This window comes from Prunus avium, chromosome 1 (genome assembly GCF_965620075.1).
Source record: "Prunus avium chromosome 1, drPruAviu1.hap1.1, whole genome shotgun sequence".
NCBI lineage: Eukaryota > Viridiplantae > Streptophyta > Magnoliopsida > Rosales > Rosaceae > Prunus > Prunus avium.
This window is the reverse complement of record NC_142284.1, coordinates 658,610-675,007: the sequence shown is the minus strand read 5'-3', so window position 1 is coordinate 675,007 and position 16,398 is coordinate 658,610. Positions and strand designations below refer to the sequence as shown.

Below are 16,398 nucleotides of genomic sequence, written 5' to 3'. Positions count from 1 at the left end.
GTGTGCACATTCTCCAAGAGGCATTATACTCGAAAGGCTTGTGGAACACACTGCATTAATTTGGTGAGCGGAGGCTAACCCCAAGAAAAAAAGAGGCTCCAAAAGAAACTTGATGGAGGAGTTCGATCAGCCTGGACTTCTTGATTTAAGAAGAAAAATAGGAGAGACTAAAAAGAAATCGAAAGGGCAAATCGTACAAACCATATATACTTTGCTGGACTCATGTTGCAGATTCGATTCACATAGGAGAAGTTATGCACAGATAGTGGAAGACTTCTTGACTGCCGCAGATCTCTGAAAGTTACTAGGGCTAACTAATTAAGCTACATATCAGTGCTGAAATGTGTTTCATGAAATGCTAATCTTTGTGTTTTTTTTGGGTGTGTGAATCTTGGTTTATGAGGATGTCATTACATACATATATGGAGCCTTTTATAGGAGAAATATGGCGTCAATTAGTAGAATTGGTGATTTTTTTTCATAGAAAAAAATGATAATTGTATTAATAAATTAGGCAGACCATTATGGGAACACATATTTCGGCAACCAATAGATGGACGACACGTGGAAAAGAAATATTCATTAGGTCAACTGATTACCCTAATTAAATCATATTTAATTACGAAAATTATCTTTGATTTAAAATGAGAATATCTCCCCAAATTGAGGATGAGATTTCCATCAAATCTCCTTGACTAAAGCCAATCTCCTATTTATGGGTAAGAATAATCCTAACCGAATAAGGATTATTCTCCAAACCCTAGCCTACAACGAGCACTATAAATACATGACTACATCACACATATGAGGTAATCTAATTTCTACCCTTGAAAAGCCCTCTCTCTCACGCCACTCTCCTTCTTCACGGCTCCGGCCACCCTCACACACGGCTCCTGCCACTCGATTCTCCCCGTGAGAGAAGACCTCCATCCTTTCCATTATCTCAGTATCTTTTTTAAGAACATTTAATTGACTTAGACATCGGAAGACCTTTGGCCAACACCCCCCAAGTGTGGTATATTTACTCACGTCTTTTTCGCTTGAATCAAGGAAGATGGGAGAGAAGGAAGCTCGAAGGGTGAAGAATCAACCCGCGAATATTTCCCGTGCGGAAATTTACTCAAGCAACCATCAACCGTAATGACAAATACATTAGGCAGACCATCCACAAATAGTAATACAAATATGGAAGCATAGGGCAGTGAGAGAAAACCCTAGCAAAACATCCTTAGGGGCCAACCCTTTGGGGGTGGGTGGCTTCCCTCTCCTCCCCCTTCTCTCTCAGCCCTCCCCCTCACTCTACTCCTCCCATTCCCTTTGCTTCCCTTTTGGCTTCTTGTTGTTGTTGTTTTGCCATTTTAGCTGGTTTGTTGACTGTGCTTGGTTGTTTTGTTTGTCTTCTTTTTGCATGTTGGGAGCTTTTACTTTAGGTCTACTTCATATCTCTGTGGCTCCAAAGAAACTTGATGGAGGAGTTCGATCGGTCTGGACTTCTTGCATGCTAGCTCTAAGGGTAAAACCGTACTTCTTCATCTTAATAACATTTTAAAAATTGCTCACTAGGTGTTTGATGCAATGCCAGAATAATGTTTTGGGGGAATTTAATAATTGGAGAGGATCGATCTCTACTTCAATCGTCTTGCAGCTCTTGGGGTAAATATTGTTTATCTGTTCGTTGCATAATTATGATTGTATCCTAACTTCTTCTTTCACATATTAAATATGCTTTCTTTCGTTAATATTTTTGAAAAGTGTAACTGCTTTTAGTGTGGGTGATGATAATATGCAATCCTCCTCCTTTGCAACTTCTCTGGAGCAGTTTGATGACTCCATCAATGTTTTGTTTTGTTTTTTTCCATTTCATTCATTGTTTAAATTACATATCATCTTGTTGAGTTGTATTCTAGCTAGTAATTCTTTTAGCTTTCCTTGCCAACTTTGTAATAGGATATGTAATGTAATTTCTCAAGCTCAAGGTTATTAGACTAGGTTACATTTGTATCTGTAGGGGTCTTTTTCTTCCAGTAGCCAGACGAATGGGCTTGGGCTGCTGTAAAGGATGAGCAGAGGAGATTGCCCTTGTTCCTGAGTTCAAAGACCGGGCTCCAAGAGAGTTTTGAAAGGGTTTGTGAAAATCTTAGAAAACACCTTGGTTCCCTTCACCAATGAATCAAATAAACGTGACAGATTAGCGATAATATGGCTTGGCATGAGGAGCTTGTGGCATGGGAGCTAAGCTTTCACAAGTTTAGCAATTTGAGAGAGAGAGAGAGAGAGAGAGAGAGAGAGAGAGAGAGAAGCACGAGAGAGAGAGAGAGAGAGAGAGAGAAGCACGAATTTCTTACAGAGAACAAAGGTTTGGAGTAGGGCAGAGGAAAATTAGGAGGATTTCTTCCTAATGGGAAGATGAAACAACTAGAGGCGAAAATTGGGTGGCTTGGGTAAAATTCCCAGTTTGCTTGACAAAGCTTGGTCAGGCTCTGGATGATGATTTTTGCTGGGTAGAAGAAGCTCCCTTTTATAGGCACAAAGAATCCCTAATTTCATCTAACCTTCTTCTCCTTTTTCGTTGCTCCTTCCCATTTGATCCTATTTGATGCAATTTTCCTATCCAAGACGCATGCGTAAGGAGCCCTTTGTGGTTCCAAGGTTTTGACACAACTGGTCTTCTCCATAAGGGTGAAGCGCCACCTGCTTTCCCTCTGATTTTTCAAGATAGAGCTTGCAGTGGAAAAGAAGATGGATAGAGGCTTTTGTCTGATGGGTATTCTTCCTACACTCATGGGTTTCCGTTGGTCTCTGTCATGGCTTCCTATTCGACCATCTTGGAGTCCTAACAACGGTGGAGTACGGTGACAGCTTTTCTACAAGTTGCTGGGCTGGGCTCGTGTACAATATTGGGCTATCAACACGTTATTTCCAGCGCTTAATGGGTTTTCGTCAAGCTGCTGGGAATAACCTATTTAATTTTGGGCATTTTATTGATGTTGGCTTTGTCTAAATGCTATGGCAGACTATTAGATATCCTCCTAAGGCATTGGATCATTTTCTCCCCTCTCTCATGCTAACCCATGTGTTTGGGCTCAAGAAATGGGCTTGAGTTTGGGGGCTCCCAAGCAGCCCAAAACTTCCATTTCTTGGCTCATCAATGGGCCCCATGAAAGCTCGTTACCATCCATACCACAACCCACTCAAGCAAGCCCCGGGCATTTGCGTGGCTTGGGCCTACTTAAACTTGTAGCGTGGCTATGTGTGAAATAATGATTTCCTACTTGGCATGGCATGTCAATTGGTGTGCTTGAATTTTATAGTCTTTGAAAAGAGACATAATGCTTGACAAAATAATTAGCATGAGCTTGTAGAGCCGATGCCTTTTGTAGGCTCATTTTAATTCTTAGCGTGATAAATTGCATATTTATTTGGCATGGCACGTGATCGTGGCTCGTGAAAGCGTGCATGATGAATTCTGCATGTTCCAAATCGGGTCTTTTCTTAATAAGGTGTCGCATTAGGCCAAGAATTTATTTGGGCCCAATCCTGGATTTTTTGGGCCTCAACAATATCTAGTTGTTTACATTTGCAGAGTTGGGTTGTATTCTCTTTGGCTTACTTAGGGTGGAGAAATAGAGTAGAGGCCTGCTTGTATTTTTTTTCTCTCCTGCAACTTGCTTCAAAGAAGATCTTTGAAAGAAGTAGATTGAAGATGAAAAGGAAGAGGCGAAGCGAGTTGTTGGAAGAGATACATACAACTTGTTTTTCTCCAGATAAGGAGGAAAACTGAAATTTACAGCAGCTTCTGGATTCTTGTCTCTCTCTTTTGTTTGGCATGAAGCCCCCAAGTCATTTGGAGTTTGCATGTGTAGTTTGCTATGATGGATTTGCCTAAGCCCCCATAGGCCTTTTGCAAGGTATTTTGTCAGAGAAGGTATATCTACAACATAAGAGAAAATATTAGAAATTCTTTTGCATCCATTTTTTTTTTAGAACAACTGAACAAAGCAAAATTGAAGAGAATGCTCTTATCTTTAAATTTTGTTGTAGTGCAGTTGCATGAATAGAGCTTGTGATTTTTCAGGAGCCGCTACAAGAGTAATGGCCTAGTCCCCAGCAGAGTCGTCATTTATGTTGGGGTCTTTTTCCATCAGAAGGCTCATCCGGGCTTGTTGATTCTCGGACTGCCATAGAGTGGTGGATCAACCCTTCATTGCCCCTTTTTCTGAGTTAGCGAGGACTAGGCCCAAAGCATCCCGAGGGAGAAGCAAGTCTTAGGAGAGTACTCTGTTCTTCTTCTAGAGGCTGCATGTTTGGTTCTAATGTTTCCGGCAACTTGACGAAGAGTTGAAGATGACTTGCTAATGTTGATATGAGATTATATGAGCTTGGCATGAGAGCTTGGAGTGTGAGAACTAAATATCCATAAGTTTAGAAAATGAGAATGCATGTACTTGGCTTGGTGTTGGATATGCTTGAGTTTGGGTGTTGATAATTTGTTGTTTGTGGCTATGGTGTTTATAGATTGAAAGGAAGGGAAAGCTTGGAGTTATGCTTGGTGAAGCTTTATGGATTTAAGAGTTTCAAGAAAAGGATAATGGGAGGAAACGCTTGAGGTTTGAAGGCTATGGTGTTTATAGCTTGGAAGGAAGGAAAAGCTTGAAGTTATGCTTGGTGAGGCTTTATAGAGAAGATGATGGATTTCAAGAGGAGGAGGTTATGGCTGGGGTGCTTGCAACAGCTAGGAAGTATGTGTGATGATTGAAGAAGGGGGTTTATGGCTGCTGGGATGCTTGCAGCAGCCAAAGCAAGAAGTTGTTGTGCTGCTCCAGCAACTAAAAGAAGGGCCGATGGCTGAAGAAGGGGGTTGATGGCTACTGGGATGCTTGTAGCAGCCAAAACAAGAAGTTGTTGTGCTGCTCCAGCAGCTAAAGGAAGAGCCGATGGTTGAAGAAGGGGGTTGATGGCTGCTGGAACTCTTGCAGCAACTGAAGAAAGGTGAGTTCTCATGGTTGCTGGGAGGCTTGCAGCAACCAAGAGATTTTTTTTTTTGCTTGGAAAATGCCTTCCAATTTATAGAAGGGGAAGACTCTCTTTGGTTTCCAATAGGTAAAAGAAAGTGTTGGAGCTAATCTATTTCCTATTGGTAAAAGGGAGCTTTGGGACATTCTTATTTCCAACGAGTAAAGCTAAGCATTGGAAAATGACTATTTCCAACGGGTAAAAGGAAGTGTTGGAATTGGCTTGTTTCCAATGAATAATAGGGAGTGCTGGAAAAGACTTATTTCCAACGGGTAAAACTAAGCATTTGGAAAATGACTATTTCCTATGGATAAAAGGAAATGCTTGAAAAATATCTCATTTGCTTACCCACATTAGGAAATGCTTGGAAAATATCTCATTTGCTTACCCACATTGGAGAACTCTAAGTAATGGGCTTGGACTTTGGTGCTTCCAAGTAGCTAGCCCAAAGTCTCCATTATCCAAGAGTTTCCGTGGGCCTTGTGGTCCTCCGTAACCTTCCACACCACAATCCCTCGTGCAAGCCCCGTAAACCACATGACTTGGGTTCATGTGAGCTTGATAGGTGATTGACATATGAAAAATGTATTATTGGCCTCTCATGACATGGACACTATTATTTATTTAATGAATTAATTCACAAAATACAGCTTGGATTAATGCATGACCAACATTTTATGTTATATTGGGCTTTAAATGTCTTTGGGCTTCTCGTGACTTTTTTGGGCCTCAACACTTAGCAATCCCCGAATTCCAGAATTGTGACTTAACACGTATGAGACATTTGATATGAAGGGCAAGACATGTCATTTTTCATGCACTCATAATAGGAACGTTTTTTTTTTTTTTTTGGAATCTAATATGATTTTATTTCCTTGATTTTCCTTGATTTTAATCAATTAGAGTCCCTTTAGGAACCAAAAGCCTTGAACATAGAAACCTTGTGAGCACAACAGTAGATAAGGCAAGTGCGTTTTTTTTATTTTATGCTCATATTTTATTCTTCTCCAATGTAGAGGTATTTATACAAGTACAAAGATGTGTTAACCCTAAATAAAATAGGAAATATTGTCACATCCCGGGATCGGCTCCGCCGTAGCACGATATTGTCCGCTTTGGGCCCCCCTCTCTGCCCTCACGGTTTTGTTTCTGGGAGCTCACAAGCAACTTCCCAGTGGATCACCCATCTTGGGATTGCTCTAGCCCCAAACTCGCTTAACTTCGGAGTTCCCATGACTCTGAAGCCAGTGAGCTCCCAAAAGGCCTCATGCTAGATGGATGCGGGTATGTACATATAAGGCACATCAACCCCCTCTCCGTTGGTCGATGTGGGATCTTACAATCCACCCCCCTTAGGGGCCCGACGTCCTCGTCAGCACACTCGCACCACACGACAGAGTGGGTCTGATACCAAATTGTCACATCCCGGGATCGGCTCCGCCGTAGCACGATATTGTCCACTTTGGGCCCCATCTCTGCCCTCACGGTTTTGTTTCTGAGAGCTCACGAGCAACTTCCCAGTGGGTCACCCATCCTGGGATTGCTCTAGCCCCCAACTCGCTTAACTTTGGAGTTCCCATGACTCCGAAGCCAGTGAGCTCCTAAAACGTCTTGTGCTAGGTGGATGCGAGCATGTACATATAAGGCACATCAACCCCCTCTCCGTTGGTCGATGTGGGATCTTACATCCAATTATATGAATTAACAGGAGTAGATGAAGAGCATTCATTCATTCATGCATTAATATTATTAATGTGATATTTGGTTGTGTGATTGCATGATGCTTAATTTGGTTATATCAATCTACTGTGGTAAGGTCTCATGTCCCTACTGAGCGGTGGTTGCTCATCCCTCACCCTGTTTAATTTTTCAGATGAATTAGTGGGCAAGACAATGACTAAACAAGTTTAGGCTGAATTAGATGAGAGTAATAGAGCTTTATTTATTTTTTGTAAAGTTGTAAGATTTTGGATTTATTTTGATAAGAAAAAGTTTATTTTAAACCCTGTTTCGGCTTTCTTTTTATTTTATTTTACTTTTATTTTCTCACGCACCGGGCGGCCACAGCGGCTACAGTAGTAAGGTAGGCTGCGACGACGGTAGCAAGGTAGACGGCAGCGGCGGACTAGGATTATAGGCTAGATGTATAGTGCAGCGGAAATAGGTAGTGTTTAGAGTTGGGGTTTTTTTTTTTTTTTATGTTGTAGAGACGGATCAAAACACAACAACATGATCGACAATGACCATAGCAACATTAAGTGAAGCAAACAAAGGCAACATCAAAGGCGACCACAATGGCTGATACAACAGCAATGACCACAGAAACGGTAGATGAAAACAAGGACAAATTCTTCCATATCAACTTTAGCTAATTCACAAAGACACAACTTCTTTTCACTTCCCCTCTTCCCCTGAAGAGAAGGGGTCATCGGAGCCAAGAAATAAGCAATTTCTTCATGGGAATACGTAAAGGTAATAGGGCAAGCAACACATTTGAGAGAGATAAGGTATAAGAAAGAGAAACATATCCTTTTCCTCCTCCCCCTCCCCCCCCCCCCCCCCCCTCTCTCTCTCTCTCTCTCTCTCAAAGAGGAGGGGAGGAGAGCACTTAAATTGAAAGAAGAACGTAAGCACATGTCACAAGAGAACTTAGCTCTCATCATTTAGGCATATTTTTCAATATCTTTTGTTTATTCCTTGTTTCCTTTTATTATTAAATTCTTCTTGTCTCTAAAGTATTTTTGATTTTCTATCACGTTTTGGCTGCTTAGAAATCATGTTTCAATCATATGACAATATCAAGGAGTCAAGATACCCTTAATAGTTGACTAGGCATATAAGGATTCATTTGAAATTGTGATTGATAAAAATCTTCCTTTCTTAAATATCTCATCTCCTATTGGTTGGACTACATGTGACCAATCTTTAGAATAGGAAAAATACTTTCGTGATTTTCTGTCAAGCCTTAGAAATTAGAGATTTGGTTTTCAACGTATTTTCTTTCTTGTAAAGAAAAAGTCTATAAAATAAGACCTTTGTCTTCTTTGTTTAAGAGAGCTTTCACGATCATATTTTTAGTCCATAAACTTTGAAAAGCTGAGTTTTTATTTGAGATAAATAATCAAGTGTTTCATGTTTACTTGGTGATTTATCAAACACTTTTATATTCATATTGCATTCATTTGCATAGTTCGGTGACTCATATGGTTGAGGGCACTAAGACCGTGGTGATGGTTTTTCTCCGGTGAGCTTGAATTTATCGTGACCATTATCAGATTCAACATAAGAAGAGTTTGAAGAACTCCGGCGAGCTTGAAGCAATCGTGACCAGTATTGCGTTCAACATAATGAGCGTCAAAAGATCATCCCATGACAAAAGTTGAGTTACAAAGAAGTCAGTAAACATTATCGAGAATGTGTATAGGATAAGTGTGTGAGTATTTCTTGTACTCTGTTGGGGTCTTTTTCTTCCAGCAGCCAGACGAATGGGCTTGGGCTGCTGTAAAGGATGAGCGGATGAGGTTGCCCTTGTTTCTAAGTTCAAAGACCAGGCTCCAAGAGAGTTTTGAAAGGAGTAGTGACAACCTTAGAAAACACCTTGGATTCTTTCACCAATCAACCAAATAAACGTGACAAATTAGCAATGGAATGACTTGGCATGAGGAGCTTGTGGCATGGGAGCTAAGCTTTCACAAGTTTAGCAATTTGAGAGAGAGAAAAGCATGAGTTTAGCATAAACAGAGAGAAGGCTGTGAATTCCTATGAGGAACAGGGGTTCTAAGGAAAGGGAAGTGATTCTAAGAAGGTTGGATAAGGGGGGAGAGAGATGAGGAGAAACGATGGGTGGTTTAAGTAATTTCAGCTTGACGAAAAGTCTGTCAAGATCTGGAATAGCTTGCCAAAAGAGAAAATTGGAGGAGATGGAGAGTTGTGGCTCGAAATTGAAGGGTTCTAGAGGTGAGAGATGATGCTTGCTCTCTAGGTCTGGTTTGCTTGCCTTCGATTGAGTTGTCTTTAATGGGTAGAAGACACTCCCTTTTATAGCCGATGGAAGCTCCTCCTTCCCAAGAAACCCTAAAAGCTTTTCTCCAATTTTCCCAAGTCTCACCTTCCCTTTTTCTTCTCTCATTTCGATTCATCCTCTTTTATGCCATTTTCCTTAGTCCAAACACACCAAGACAAGGTTTTTGGGAGCTCTAAAGCCTTCCCGCAGCTGCTCCAGCGTTGAACTCCTATTTTTGGTTATCATCTCACCTTCTTTCCTTCCCTCTTCTATGGCCAGACCTGGTGGGAGAAAGAAATTGGTAAGGGTGCTGGTCTGAATGGTGTTTTGCTCAAGTATCCTTTGGTTTTTTGGATGGCTTGTGTTGGGATTTGTCTTTAGCCATGTGCTGGAGGCTCCCAGCAGTCCACTCACATGGGTAGCTTTGGTTTTGTCGTTGTTTTTGTTTCCAGCTAAGTGCTGGAGAGATGGCAAATATTTTCCTTGGTTACTTGGGCCTCTCTAAGGTGATGGGTTAGCCCATTAAGGGGATGAGCTAATTTCCTAAAGTGATGGGCTATTTTATTAAGGTGAAGGGCTAATTTTTCTAGAGTATTGGGCTTCCTTTTCTCTCTCTTTTATGCTTACCCACATATTTGGGCTCAAGAAATGGGCTTGAGTTTTGGGCTCCCAAGAAACCCAAAACTTCCATTTCTCGGCTCATCAATGGGCCTTATGAAAGCTTGTTACCATCTATACCACAACCCACTCAGCAAGCCCCGAACATTTGCGTGGCTTGGGCCCACTTAAGCTTGTAGCGTGGCTAGGTATAAAATAATGATCTTCCGCTTAGCATGGCATGTCGATTGGCGTGCTTGAATTTTATCGCCTTTGAAAAGGGATATAATGCTTGACGGGATAATTAGCATGGGCTCGTAGAGCTATGGCATTTTATAGGCTCATCTTGGTTTTTATTTAGCATGACAGATTATTTATTTGGCATGACACGTGGACTGTGGCCCGTGCGAGTGTGTGTGACGAACTTTTGCGTGCTCCAAATTGGGTCTTTCCTTAATAAAGTGTCGTACTGGGCCGAGAATTTATTTGGGCCCAACCCTTGATTTTTTGGGCCTCAACATACTCATCGTTTTATAGTGGATTTGTGTTGGACTGAGGAGTCCGGTGAATTTTCCCCAAAGGTGAGGTTTTATCACGTAAAATAATTCTCTGTGTGATCCTTTATTTTATATTCAGCATGTTTCAGGATTGATAAGCCATATCAATCTTACTACCGAAGTTTATTTATATTTATTGATAGCCTATTCACCCCCTCTAGACATTCTTAGTCATTCTACAGATAATTTCAAGAAGAAGGGTAAAAGTACTACCCTAATTAACCCTAGTTTAATTATCTTTTAATATATGTCATCATGCATATGGCATATAATGATGAGATCAGGCATTATTTGTAAAAACAATCTTTGTTTATTCTTCATCCTTTTATTCTTGAACATACATATATCTTAGACTGGGTTTTACATTATACTTCTTACAAAAGCCTCACCTCACTCCGGAAACAAATTTCAAACCACACACTCAAACCAATTAATACTTGTTTCCTCAAAAAATAAAAATAAAAACCCACACACTTGGAAAACACACAATTTATTTATAGCGCCAAATAGATGATCGAGTCCCACTTAATTAGTGTCTATATTCCTTGTAGCTGCGCTGTGGAACCCTTCTGAAGATGACCCTTATGAGATCATAGTAGAGGGACAACTGGGCAAGAGCAAAAATGGTAACCGGCAAGCAAGTCGCTGCATATAATGGATATGCCACATGTCTGAGGTGTCGATCAAGGAGAAAAATATGGCCAGTACAGAATGAGACTAACACGGCAGCTATGGATGCGAAGAGTGATGTTAAACCCAGCAAAAGTTTCCGGGGCAAGCTGATGGAAAAATCATGCGCTTCGTATCGAGACGTAATAATGGTTAGAAAGAAGACCAGGGCAGTTACTGACAAGCATAGAGCAAGCAGTGACGAGATGGTGAAGGCATTGAACGCCGGCTTGTCTTTGAAAACGGGTGAACCAGTATTATCATCGAGCCCGCCCGGTACAGATGCTGATGTTGCGAAGGCAACTGTTGCAATGAGCGCAGCAACCACAGAGCATGATTCGGAGGTTTTGACGAGCCAATTACTGCCTTCTGTTCGAAGATCTTTGTGTGAAGTTGTGAAGATATCCTGTGGTATCTGACCTTCTTTGTTGTAGCGAACAGATGAGCGAGGTGGCATGTATTTTTGGACAAACTGCATCCATGCACAATAAAATTTAGATCATTTAAAACTTTATTCAAAGATTAATATCTGTTCAATTAATGACCTTATTGGTTTGAGTTAAGTCTCATTTTCACTATTTGATTATCATTATAAAATTTAAGTGTTTAGTTGAAATATTGTATTATTCTTGATTTGTCTGAGTGATTGCAAATTGAAAATCATTAAGGCATCTAATTAGGACCAACAAAATAAACAAATACCGTGCTTATTAAAAACAAGTAAGATTATAGTTAGATATTTACGTACCTTGTACCACTTGAGTTCCCACTGCATTTGTAGTGCGGCACCAGGAGTAAGCCATGGCCGATGACTTCCACATCTAGCAGCAAGATGCAATGCATTGTTACCATTGTTGTCCACCTGACGTAACAATCTTGTGATTTGTTTCTTCCTGTCCACTAGTAAACTGTAAACATGGGGTTGCCTGTTCTCGACTGCCAACAGTGCAACATTCTTGTTTTCTGAGTCCACATCGTGAATAGCCACTGGAAATTTTTCTAGGATTGTTTCCACCATTTCACTCACTCCCATTTTTGCTGCAATTAATATTGGTGTCTTCTTATCTTCCAATTTATTATCTTTGTCCTTCTTCTTCTTATCTTCCAAATTATCCTTCTTCTTGTCTTCCAAATTGTCATTCTTCTTATCTTCCTTATTGTCTTTCTTCTCTGTATGACTTGTACTTCCACTTGGCTCCTCCGGATCCAATTTGGTAGGATCAGGAACATCTCCAAATTTATGTTTATCGTCTGGAGTTTCTCCAGGATTTTGTACGACATTCTTGTATAAATTACTATGCTCAACCAATTGCTTCATGACCTGAGTAGCCCATATATGTCGCCTTTTCTCGTCTTGGATTTTATCTATGCTCCAAATTGCTAGAAATACAAATGATGACATTCTAAATTAAAACAACTTTAGCATGCCTGAGGGGGTTTCAAACAAATATGCGCAATAATGACATTAATTTTCTTTCATTTGGCTCCTTAAGAGCTCCTCCTCAGAACAAATGAGATTTTTTCTTTTTTTTTTCTTTTTTTTTTCCTTCAAATTCTTTTAATTTTCTTTGTTTTGGAATTTGCCAAGTGTCAAAATTCCTTCTTTTTTTTTTAAGATGAGCTCCTCCTTACTTTTAAGAAGCCAAGCCTTGCTCTTAAACCAAAGTGTAAATTAACGGATTCACCACAAAGTTTGATAGTACTGACCATTGATCGATACCAAGACAGGTGTGATTAAGTTGAAAAACTTAACACATGAGGAGTAAATATAATTGGGACGACTTTCTCTCCCACGTTCCTCTCGTTGGTTCATACCTACAATTTGAAAAACAGGAAGGAAAACAATGCTAAAAAAGTTGCACATATTGAAATTAATGGCAATCCAAAAGTCAGTCTTAAACATTTTATCAATGTATTCGTAATGTCTTATAATTGAATTATTTTCCTTGACAAGATGCACTTTGTGCAGTTGTGATCACAGAAAATTTTAAGAATGCGTAAATATTCAGAGTTTATTAAATTTCAATTTCAAGATTATCATGGAGTCAACGAAAATTCGGATTCGAGGATGAGTTTTTTCTGACTAGGGGGAGTTTGATATAGGGAAAATCAAAGGATTCTCATTTTAAAAATTTAATGTTATTTATTTATTTTCCATGTTTACTTATTAGACGAAGAAATTATAACCATTTGAAATTGAGAGAGAGGATGATAGGGGAGGATGGGAAGAAGGAGTAACAAAAGTGAAAATAAAAACTTGAAAGTGAAAATAATTTCAAATAAATTTCAATTTTTAGTTTTTGTTTTCACTTTTGTTAGTCCTCCCTCCCATCCGCTCCTCATTTTCTCTTTCAATCCCATCTCCACACGTCTCATCCTCACTTCCATTCTCCCTCTTTTTCATCTATACTCTAGCACAAAAAATGAAAAATGAAAACTAAAAACTAAAATTGAAATGGTTATCAAACGGGGCCTTAATTTTCAGTTTTCAATAAAAAAAATTTGAAAATTGAAAACATGTTTGGTAATAGATTTCTTTTTCTGTTTTCAAAATAGTGAAAATGAATTTTTTTTTGGCTTATGTGCATCTGTTTATGTTTATTTTCTCTATTTAAGATATGTATTTTACAGTTTAAGGGTTGTTTTCCATAGAAAACATCATGAATAACACCATTCATGAGAAGTGATAAGGTTCACTACAAGTTCAAAGGACATTATGGTTACCCAACTTTACCTGGCATTGAGCTGCTCTTTTCTTGGGGATTCTCTGCATCTTCCTTTTTATTTTCTCTCGTAGCTAGACTAAGAGAACAACACATGTTATTTCCCCATGATTTAGCTGGAAATGGAGAGACTATTAGACTTGTGGTAAGTAAATATGTACGGTGATGAAAAATCAACCTCTAAATTTGATAAGTGACGAGCACTCATTTAATGCTTGATGAGATTCAGAACCCGTATTGTCGATATCCCTTCCATTTTTGCCTCGGGGACAAATCTTTTTGTCCTCTTTTCCCCGTTTTAGCTCTTCAACAATCAAACCTGATAAATGTAATGTAAAAACTTATACGGACAGAAGTACAGTGCATGATATACCAAGGTCCCTACAGTTGCAAGATATAGAGTATACTGATTTACTGATTCTAGCTCCGCCTCTGGATTTACTGATTGTATGCGATACTTTTATTAGGGATTGAGTTTTTCTTTTGGAAACATGAATAACACCCTTATAATGATCAAACAAACTATATATATTTTTATTTTCTCTTCAAAAAACAGGTACATGTGTGATGTATATACTTACTTAAAAAGGACTCATAACATCATAGTTCTCTTTTTTAATAATTTTGTACCCTGAAAGCCTAGTAATTACGAAGTGAGACATGAAACTGCCAAGTGCAAATGCATTAGCATTGTATTACATGAATTAAACATCCAAAAGCTTGATCATAGACCAAAAAATAAAAAATAAAATCAGTAGAGATATTCTTACAATGGTAAATGAGACGATCCAACGGTCTAAGGCGGCTACCGCTTTTGAATGCTGATGGAGTATTGGCTAGAATATGCAGGGGAGAGAAGCCACTCTGATTAATATAGTTAACAAGTTCTGGATGCCACAGAATGATCTGGAATGCCATACCTATATATTTAAAAAGGAAATTAATAATAAAAAATGATATTAAGTTTTAAACAAATAATATATATTTAAGAAGTAATAATAATACTATTTGTGTCACATTTATTGATCATTTTGCTGAAGTGGACCCCACCAATATATATGAGATCCACTTGTATTCGGGATATGATCAACAATGTGATGGTACACAAATAGCAGCACTCTTTAAGAAGTGGGTAGGCCACACACTTACTGAAGTATTCACCGGAGATATAGCTGCATGGAGAATGGTATCACCATTACTTGTCCTAAGCGAATAGCATCCTTCTTTAACACAGTGACTATGAAGGCAAAGAAAAACGTTCTCATGCCCATTAAAAGCTGCCAAGAAGAGAGGGGTCTCATTCTCATTGTTGAGAGACGACACGAGTTTGGGGTCTTTAGTGGCCATTGCATGACACGTTTCCTCATCCCCCACTTCAGCAGCTAAATGGAGAGGTGTGTTGCCTTTGTTGTTTGGTTTTTCCAATATATTGTTTCCAATGAGCCCCAACAACTGCAGCACAATTTCTGTTTCGCCATCGGAAGCAGCGATATGTAGAGCAGTGTCCCCCATTTTGGTGATTACCAAATCATGAACTTTCTCTGATGATCTATAGACCTCCACAACATCTCCCCACTGGCCTTTCATGGCTTTATCGAACAGCTGTGTCCCCTCTCTATCCGCCACTTCCTCCTCTCCATCCACCACTTCCACCACTTTCTCCATCCACCACTTCCACCACTTTCTCCTCTCCATCTCTGGCCTCTTGCACTAGCTAGTCTAATGATTACGTTCTATATATATATATAGCAAAGAAAGCGTTTGTGACGCCACTGTAGAGAGTTGTTATATATACACATATACATTCATTTATAGTGTTTTTTATAATTAAGTTTTCTTTTAAAGATAAAAAATTGATTAATCATTTAATCATCATACCGTATGTACGTATGATTATTAATTTTAGTGTTTTTATTGAAACCTCTGTGTTCATCTATTTATAATTCATTAGAGTTACGTGACTAAGTGATTTACAATTTTATTTATTTTTTGCAAGAATAATGTTTGAAAGGAGGCCCTAAAAAATAGATATATATAGTTCGGATCATCAAATCACATTGAGGGTACATATATAATATATGCTAATGTTCCTGCTGTATTAAGTTATAGTGGTGCATGAATTTGAAATTTGTTTTATATACAATATTGTTCGCTATTACTTATGTTATGCTGACGGAGTAGAGGTTAATTATGTCCAATTAACTAACTTTGATTAATAACTAATTTCTCTTTTTTTTTTATAGAAGCTTCTGCTCCCCAAAAAACAAAAAAGGAAATTGGCAGAGAACTCAGGACAAAAGATATCTTGGATTGTGCTTATTCTTTATCCTAGTTTTTTCCTATTTTCCAAAGGTGCCTACTTCCTATTATATATTTTCTCAGAAGGAAGGCATTAATTGCTCTTTGTTTGTTCCATCCAAACTCCAAGCGCGATAAAAGCCTTGTATACCAAAAAACAAAAAGAGATAAAAATAAAAGCAATCAAAAGCGAAATCATAAAGCGCATACTTGTGCTGGACGTCAGTTTCTCCGTATACAATTACAACTCATGAAATGTGACCAAAGATAGATCCAGGATTTCAAATTGGGGTGAGCTAAATTTACTTTATGCATATAGCTATTAACCTTGACAATACAAAGTGAAATTCATTGATAACAAAAGACTTCACCTAAGAGCATCTCCAAGAAAGTCTCCAAATTTTAGCCAATTCTGGCTAAAATAGCTAGAAAGTCATTATAGCAAACTATTTAAAATGTGTTTTCTCCAGCAATATTCTCTATTTTGACTAGTCTCAAATATTTTATTATTTTCTTCTCTCTCTTGCAAATGAAATAT

At 38.9% G+C, this 16,398-nt stretch overlaps 1 pseudogene across 1 annotated transcript; it reads right to left on the bottom strand.

The window, feature by feature from the left end:
- Positions 1-10,489: 10,489 nt before the first annotated feature.
- On the bottom strand, positions 10,490-15,310 carry LOC110747378 (uncharacterized; annotated as a pseudogene). The gene is made up of 7 exons (XR_015836458.1): positions 14,712-15,310; positions 14,333-14,482; positions 13,741-13,881; positions 13,574-13,636; positions 12,547-12,654; positions 11,588-12,219; positions 10,490-11,311 (listed from the first exon to the last, which is right to left on the bottom strand). The product of XR_015836458.1 is annotated as an uncharacterized LOC110747378 (transcript).
- Positions 15,311-16,398: the final 1,088 nt, after the last annotated feature.